This window comes from Ovis canadensis, chromosome 6 (assembly GCF_042477335.2).
Source record: "Ovis canadensis isolate MfBH-ARS-UI-01 breed Bighorn chromosome 6, ARS-UI_OviCan_v2, whole genome shotgun sequence".
NCBI lineage: Eukaryota > Metazoa > Chordata > Mammalia > Artiodactyla > Bovidae > Ovis > Ovis canadensis.
The window spans coordinates 106,944,635-106,953,965 of NC_091250.1; positions in this window are offsets into that span (position 1 = coordinate 106,944,635).

Genomic DNA, 9,331 nt, shown 5'->3' on the forward strand with positions numbered 1-9,331 from the left:
ATTTTATTTCTGTGGCAGTACTGATATTATTGGGGCTTCACAGGTGGCGCTAGTGGCAAAGAACCCCCCTGCCAATGCAGGAGACACAAGTTTGATCCCTGGGCTGGGAAGATCCCGTGGAGGAGGGCATGTCAACCCACTCCAGTATTTTTGCCTGGAGAATCCCATGGACAAAGAAACCTGGCAGGTTACAGTCCATAGGGTCACACAGAGTTGGACACAAATCAAGCAACTTAGCATGTACCCATGCACTGTTATTATTGGTATTATTTAGATTCTGGTTAAAACACAAAAACTGATCTATTAAAAGAGATATTTAGAGAATAACTGCTTATTTCTTTGGGCTTCCCTGGTGGCTCAGACAGTGAAGAATCCACCTGCAATGCAGGAGACCTGGGTTTGATCCCTGAGTTGAGAAGATCCCCTGGAGGAGGGCATGGCAACCCACTCCAGTATTCCTGCCTGGAGAATCCCCGTGGACAGAGGAACCTGAAGGGCTACAGTGCATGGGGTCACAAAGAGTTGGACACAACTGAGCAATTAAGCAAAGCACAGTTCCTTTCTCATTGCTTTAGGTATGACAGTAGTATTACAGTTATGTTTTTAAAATAGTCCTTATCTTTTAGAGCTATATCTGAAATATGTAGGGATAATATAATATTGAGTTTCCCTGGTGGCTCAGATGGTAAAGAATCTGCCCACAATGCAAGAGACCCAGCTTCTATTCCTGGGTCAGGAAGATCCCCTGGAGAAGGGAATGGCTATCCACTCCAGTATTCTTGCCTGGGAAAGCCCATGGACAGAGGAGCTTGGTGGTCTACAGTCCATGGGCTCACCAAGAGTCAGACATGCCTGAGTAACTAACACATACACAGTATATCATGACTGAGATTTGCTTCAAAATAATGTGAAGGGGAAAGTAAGTCAGGATATAAAGTCAGCCACGAGTTGGTCATGGTGAAACTGGGCAATGAATATGGGGTTCAACTGCTTCACTTGTACACGTTTTACATTTTCCGTAATAAGATGTTAGGAGAGTGCAGGCAGCTACAACCTGCTTACTGTCAAGAAGAGCAGGATGGTAAGCAGTCGGCCAGGTCACAGACCCCTCCCCAATCACGCCTCATTAGACTCCCTCATTACCCACCCCGACCCTCCCTCCGTCTTCATCCCTCTGCTATGCTCACACGCCTTTCCATTGTTTACCTTTCACTTTGGATATTCAACCTTGACTCAACTCTCTTATCCCAGATCCTCCAGCTGAAGGACCTTGCTGGGTAACAAATCACCTCACAACTTGTATTTAAACAATTATTTTCTCATCTCTCATGGTTCTGGGGTTTGGCCAGGTTGAACTTGGCTGTTCTCACTTACAGTCTGTCACATAGTTACAGTAAGTTTCCCTCATTCCTAAATCTGGCTGTTGGCTGGGATGTCTGGGGAGGTTGTCAGCCAGAACAACTACACGTGGGTTCTCATGGGCTCACACAGGCTTCCCCATAGCATGGTGGTGAGGTTCCAAGAGCGAGCATCCCTATAATATCCCAGGGAGCAAGTCTATCAGCTTTTTGACCTAGTTCAGGAAACGTCACTTCAACCATAGTCACTAGTCACATACGTTCAAGGGGAGAAAACTAGGTCCCTTGTCTTGATGAGAGGAGTGTCAATATCACATTGGGAAATGAGCGTGTGGAATGAAGATTTTTGTTGTAGCCATCTTAGAAAATTCGACCTGCCGTACTTCAGGTCCCCCTTGGCATGCACATTTGTTTCTCTGGCTCTGATCAGTTCCCAATTATTAGCAAGCCAAACGGTACTTTCCCACTCAGAGGGCTTGTCCATCTGGCCCTACTCAGCTTGCAGATTTCCCTTGGCACCAAAATCTACATCATTCCAGCACTGGTGTTACCTGCTCCCAGACTTCCACCTCCACCCCCTTATTGCTCACCATTCCACCTCCCTCCTCTCTTGCCCTTTCCAAAACATATAGGGACACAGCTGCAGATAACACAGGCCGTACACTCTTGAAAATATTCCACCTGTACAAACCTGGCCCAAGGAATACAAACAGATATGAAATATGGTGGTAATAGACATGCTTAATTAAACCTTAAAACTATTCAAGATTGTGCACTCTTGATGTTGGTTTGTGTCATTATTATATAATAGATTTTAAAAAGGCCTCAATGTCAGTATCCTGAGAAAGCTCTTATTTTAAGTACCAGGTAGAAGAAAAATCATTCGGCACAAAACATTTCTATCACCAGAAACATTGTGGCACCCTCTGCTGTCAGGAAACAAACTTGAAAGTACACTGGGCTAATTCTCCCTGCAGACTTCTCCAGCATCTTTGTACCAAGGCTGCCAATCATCATAGGCAGATGTGAAAGCATAAATCAGAGAGGGGAGGAAAATTATGCAGCTTAATTTGTGCAAAGTAGTAAAGAATGAAAATCCAGTCAGGGTGTCTAGCTGAATGGTAATAAATAGGAAAGGGAAAAGGAAGCCAGGCAGAGAATCTCAAGAGGTAGCCAGTATCAAGGACATCATCATATAGTCAATCTTTGTTTAAACCCTTTACGGAAGTAAGGTTACTCTCCACAAATAACCCATGAAACAGAGGTTAAACAAGCTGCCCAGGGTCACACAGCAAACAAATGTCAGAGCCAGGATACAAATCCAAGCCATCTGTCTCCACAGTCTATGTCCTTAAACACTCTGCTCTACTGCCTAAGATATAACTGTGACTACTGTGGGGAAGGAGGGCAGGAAGAGCTGTTTCTTTAAATGTATCCAGAATTATTACTAGATGGTAGCTAAGTCAGTAAAGAATCTGCCTGTAATGCAGGAGACCTAGGTTCAATCCCTGGGTTGGGAAGATCCCCTGTGGAAGGCAATGGGAACCCACTCTAGTATTCCTGCCTGGAGAATCCCATGGACAGAGGATCCTGGCAGGCCACAGTCCATAAGGTCGCAAAGAGTCAGACACAACTGAGCAACTAACACTTTCACTTTCATTATTGCTTTTAGCTAGGAGAAGACTGATTGCCAGGAAAATTATTTGTCCCAAGCTAAGCAGAGAAATTAGGAAGCAATCCAAATCTCCTAACCACAATAAAATCATTCTGAAGTTTAGAAGATTCTTTCCTTCTAAATTTAGGACTTTTTGTTTTTTTGACAAATCAGAATATATTACAATGACCCCAAAAGTAATGCCCCTCATCACAACCTCACTAAAATTATTCAGCTGCTCTTACAAAGAGAATGGATTTCCCCTATAACAAGTTCAAGGCCCATACAATCTGACTGCTTCATGCACCAACCAATAAATCAGCTAAGCAGTCACTGAGTGTTCCAAATCTGAAGAATGGTTTACTTGGCAAGTGAAACCTGTATGGTGGGAAGAGGAGGAAAAAACCCTCCCTCAGAGAGGACAGAGCAACTCGGTTCTAGTCACAGGAGATGTGGGGATATTACTACAGTTCACTGGGAGCACATGTTAGAAATCATCTCAATACTGCAAACAGGAAGGGTATGGGCCTGGATGCCTACTGAAGGCCCAGTACACACAGGAACTGTTCTTAGTGTTTTAGACTTTTTATCTTATTTAAACCTCACCACACAACCCCTATGAGGCTGTCATTACCATCCCTATTACACAGAGAGTAGTATGTCTGGGAAGAACTGACCCAAGGTCACATGCAAGTATCTGCTAGATTGACAGAATGTGAACTTCTGTGTTTCTGCTTTCAAAGTTCAAGCCATTTCTCTTCCATCCAGCTGCTCATGCAACATACAACATACAATTCAAGACATCAGACAACTCGAGAGTTGTTTCTGACCCCCTCTCCGAAACTTCAGACTCGCCTGAGTTGTTTGAATATACCTAGACTGCAATGCCCACTATGACACTGGTTAAGCACAGCTTAGAGAAGATGCTGTTTATTCCTCCATGTTTCCCGTCCTTCTCCCATATTCCTCATGTCTTCCTTCTCCCAACCCAGATCATCTCTCCTGGTCTATATGTCTAGGGTTGGTGTTTATCAAAGGGGACAACCCTATTTATTATTGCCTCCAATGATGTACATTATTCATAGCCTCAGAAGAGATACTGATGCAGAAAATAACCAACTTCTTTGCAGGCCTTCATGGAAAGCTTGGGCAAGTAAACTGAAGTTTGCTGGCCTTCAGTTTGATCAAGCAAAATAAGAGTGGGCTGGACTATACACTCTTCCAGCTATAAAGGCTATGATTTCACAATTTTTTCTTGAAAGGCGTTTATCTTCACAATGAAATAGCCTCAAGAAGTACATAAACTCACAAAGTCAAAAGGAGGAGACAGACTAATTTCAACAGTACTGTTCTTTGCCTAGAATAGCCACATGATTTGACTGAATAAATGAAAAAGTGCACACACATACTGTAGTAAGCACTGCTTCACTCTCAAGATGAGAGTGAAAGGTAGGTCTTGCCTGGTATCACAGCCCAGCATCCCTGGAGGTCAGGCCAATGGTGGCTCAGACAGTAAAGATTCTGCCTGCAATGTCTGAAACCCAGGTTTGATCCCTGGGTCAGGAAAATCCCGTGGAGGAAATGGCTGCCCACTCCAGTATTCTGGCCTGAAGAATCCCATGGAGAGAGGTATAGTCCATTGGACAACTGAGTGACCGACGCTTTCAATTCCACTTTTTCATAAGAGGAAGAGGTTATTGATCTCATTCTCTACAAGTTCCTCCTTCATAGATCACAGCCTTGTTGTGAAAGGGTGTATGTAACTTAATGAAGCTACCAACCATGCCGTGCCAGGGCCACTGAAGATGGACTGAAGTCCATAGTGAAGAGTTCTGATAAAACATGGTCCCCTGGAGAAAAAATGGCAACCCACTCCAGTATCTCGCAGTGATGAATAGATGCAGGGGTTAAGTCTAGTACACAGAGTGCCTGAAGAATTATAGACAGAGGCTGGTAACATTTAACAGGGGGCAGTAACCAAAAAATATCCCAACAAGACAAATGTAAGAAGGCAAAGTGGCTTTCTGAGACTTTACAAATAGCTAAGTAAAGAAGAGAAGCAAAAGGCAAAGGAGAAAGGGAAAGATACACCAAACTGAATGCAGAGTTCCAGAGAATTGGTAGGCGAGATAAGGCCTTTTTCAATGAACAATGCAAAGAAACAGAGGAAAACAATAGAATGGGAAAGACTAGAGATGTCGTCAAGAAAACTGGAGATACCAACAGAACATTTCATGCAAAGATAGGCATGATAAAGGACAGAAACAGAAAGTACTTACAAGAAGCAGACGAGATTAGAAAGAGGTGATAAGAATACATAGAACTATGCAAAAAATGTCTTAATGACCCAGATAACCATGATGGTGTGATCATTCACCTAGAGCCAAAAATCAAGGAGTGTAGTTCAAATAGACCTTAGGAAGCATTCAGTTCAGTTTCAGTTTAGTCATTCAGTCGTGTCCAACTCTTTGAGATCCCATGAATCGCAGCACGCCACGCCTCCCTGTCCATCACCATCTCCCGGAGTTCACTCAGACTCACATCCATCGAGTCAGTGATGCCATCCAGCCATCTCATCCTCGGTCGTCCCCTTCTCCTCCTGCCCCCAATCCCTCCCAGCATCAGAGTCTTTTCCAATGAGTCAACTCTTCACATGAGGTGGCCAAAGTACTGGAGTTTCAGCTTTAGCATCATTCCTTCCAAAGAAATCCCAGGGCTGATCTCCTTGCAGTCCAAGAGACTCTCAAGAGTCTTCCCCAACACCACACTTCAAAAGCATCAATTATTCGGCGCTCAGCTTTCTTCATAGTCCAACTCTCACATCCATACATGACCACAGGAAAAACCATAGCCTTGATTAGACGGACCTTAGTCGGCAAAGTAATGTCTCTTCTTTTCAATATGCTATCTAGGTTGGTCATAACTTTCCTTCCAAGGGGTAAGTGTCTTTTAATTTCATGGCTGCAATCACCATCTGCAGTGATTTTGGAGCCCAAAAAATAAAGTCTAACACTGTTTCCACATCTATTTTCCATGAAGTGATGGGACCAGATGCCATGATCTTCGTTTTCTGAATGTTGAGCTTTAAGCCAACTTTTTCACTCTCCACTTTCACTGTCAAGAGGCTTTTGAGTTCCTCTTCACTTTCTGCCATAAAGGTGGTGTCATCTGCATATCTGAGGTTATTGATATTTCTCCCGGCAATCTTGATTTCAGCTTGTGCTTCTTCCAGCCCAGCGTTTCTCAGGCTGTACTCTGCATAGAAGTTAAATAAGCAGGGTGACAATATACAGCCTTGATGTACTCCTTTTCCTATTTGGAACCAGTCTGTTGTTCCATGTTCAGTTCTAACTGCTGCTTCCTAACCTGCATACAGATTTCTCAAGAGGCAGGTCAGTGGTCTGGTATTCCCATCTCTTTCAGAATTTTCCACAGTTTATTGTGATCCACACAGTCAAAGGCTTTGGCATAGTCAATAAAGCAGAAATAGATGTTTTTCTGGAACTCTCTTGGTTTTTTGATGATCCAGCAGATGTTGGCAATTTGATCTCTGGTTCCTCTGCCTTTTCTAAAACCAGCTTGAACATCTGGAAGTTCACGGTTCACATATTGTTGAAGTCTGGCTTGGAGAATTTTGAGCATTCTTTACTAGCATGTGAGATGAGTGCAACTGTGTGGTAGTTTGAGCATTCTTTGGCATTGCCTTTCTTTGGGATTGGAATGAAAACTTACCTTTTCCAGTGCTATGGCCACTGCTGAGTTTTCCAAATTGGCTGGCATATTGAGTGCAGCACTTTCACAGCATCATCTTTCAGGATTTGAAATAGCTCAACTGGAATTCCATCACTTCCACTAGCTTTGTTCATAGTGATGCTTTCTAAGGCCCACTTGACTTCACATTCCAGGATGTCTGGCTCTAGATGAGTGATCACACCATTGTGATTATCTGGGTCATGAAGATCTTTTTTGTACAGTTCTTCTGTGTATTCTTGCCACCTCTTCTTAATATCTTCTGCTTCTGTTAGGTCCATATCATTTCTGTCCTTTATCGAGCCCATCTTTGCATGAAATGTTCCCTAATTTATCTCTAATTTTCTTGAAGAGATCTCATCTTTCCCATTCTGTTCCTCTATTTCTTTGCATTGATCGCTGAAGGCGGCTTTCTTATCTCTTCTTGCTTTTCTTTGGAACTCTACATTCAGATGCTTGTATCTTTCCTTTTCTCCTTTGCTTTTCACTTCTCTTCTTTTCACAGCTATTTGTAAGGCCTCCCCAGACAGTCATTTTGCTTTTTTGCATTTCTTTTCCATGGGGATGGTCTTGATCCCTGTCTCCTGTACAATGTCACAAACCTCATTCCATAGTTCATCAGGCACTCTATCAGATCTAGGCCCTTAAATCTATTTCTCACTTCCACTCTATAATCATAAGGGATTTGATTTAGGTCATACCTGAATGGTCTCGCGGTTCTCCCTACTTTCTTTAATTTGAGTCTGAATTTGGTAATAAGGAGTTCATGATCTGAGCCACAGTCAGCTCCTGGTCTTGTTTTTGTTGACTGTATAGAGCTTCTCCATCTTTGGCTGCAAAGAATATAATCAATCTGATTTCGGTGTTGACCATCTGGTGATGTCCATGTGTAGAGTCTTCTCTTGTTGTAGGAAACATTACTATGACCAAAGCTAGTGGAAGTGACAGAATTCCAGCTAAGCTATTTAAAATCCTAAAAGATGCTGCTGTTACAGTACTGCATGCAATGTTAGCAAACTTGGAAAATTCAGCAGTGGTCACAGGACTGGAAAAGGTCAGTTTTCCTCCCAAGCCAAATGGGGAAATGCCAAAGAATGTTCAAACTATCATACAATTGCTCTCTTTTTACCAGCTAGCAAGGTTATGCTCAAAATCCTTCACGCTAGGCTCAGCAGTATGTGAACCAAGAACTTCCAGATGTATAAGCTGTGTTTAGAAAAGGCAGAGGAACCAGATATTAAATTGCCAACATTTGCTGGATCATGGGGAAAGCAAGGGAGTTTAAGAAAAACATCTACTTCTGCTTCATTGACTGTGCCAAAGCCTTTGGCTGTATAGATCACAACAAACTGTGGAAAATTCTTATTAAAGAGATGGGAATACCAGACCACCTTACCTGTCCCCTGAAAAACCTGTATGCAAATCAAGAATAAACAGAACCAGACAAGGAACAACTGACTGGTTCAAAATTGGGAAAGGAGTAAGACAAAGCTATATGCTGTCAGCCTGCTTATTTCACTTGTAGGCAAAGTACATTATACGAAATGCTGGGCCAGGTCAATCACAGGCTGAAATCAAGATTGCAGGGAGAAATATCAATAACCTCAGCTATGTAGATGATCCCACTCTAATAGTAGAAAGAGGAACTAAAGAGCTTCTTGATGAGGGTGAAAGAGGAGAGTTAAAAAGCTGTCTTAAAACAACATTCGAAATAACTAAGATTTGGGCTTCCCTGGTGGCTCAGCTGGTAAAAAACCCACCTGCAATGCAGGAGACCTGGGTTCGCTCCCTGGGTTGGGAAGAACCCCTGGAGAAGGGCTACCCACTCCATTATTCTGGCCTGGAGAATTCCATGGACTGTATAGTTCATGGGGTTGCAGAGTCTGACACAACTGAGAGACTTTCACTTTCATATGGCATCAGGTCCCACCAATTTATGGCAGAGAAGGAAAGAGTAAAAGCAGTGACATTTCATTTTCTTGGGCTCCAAAATCACTGTGGATGGTGACTGCAGACATGAAATTAAAAGACACCTGCTCCTTTGAAAGAAAGCTGTAACAAACCTAGACAGTGTATAAAAAAGCAGAGCTATCACTTTGTAAACAAAGGTATGGAGAGTCAAAGCTATGGTCTTCCCAATAGTCATGTACGGATGTGAGAGTTGGACCATAATAGAAGGCTGAGAGCTGAAGAATTGATGCTTTTGAACTGTAGTGCTGGAGAAGCCTCTTGAGACTCCCTTGGACTACAAGATCAAACCAGTCAATCCTAAAGGCAATCGGTCCTGAATATTCATTGGAAGGGCTGAAGCTGAAGCTCCTGTACTTTGGCCATCTGATGCAAAGAGCTGACTTATTGGAAAAGACCCTGATGCTGGGAAAGATTGAAGGCAAAAGGAGAAACAGGTGGCAGAGGATGAAATGGTTAGACAGCATCACTGACTCAATGGACATGAATCTGGGCAAACTCCAGGAGAAAGTGGAGGACAGAAGAGTCTGCATGCTGCAATCCACTGGGTCACAAAGAGTTGGACACAACTTGAAGATTGAATAACTTACAAGATGGGATG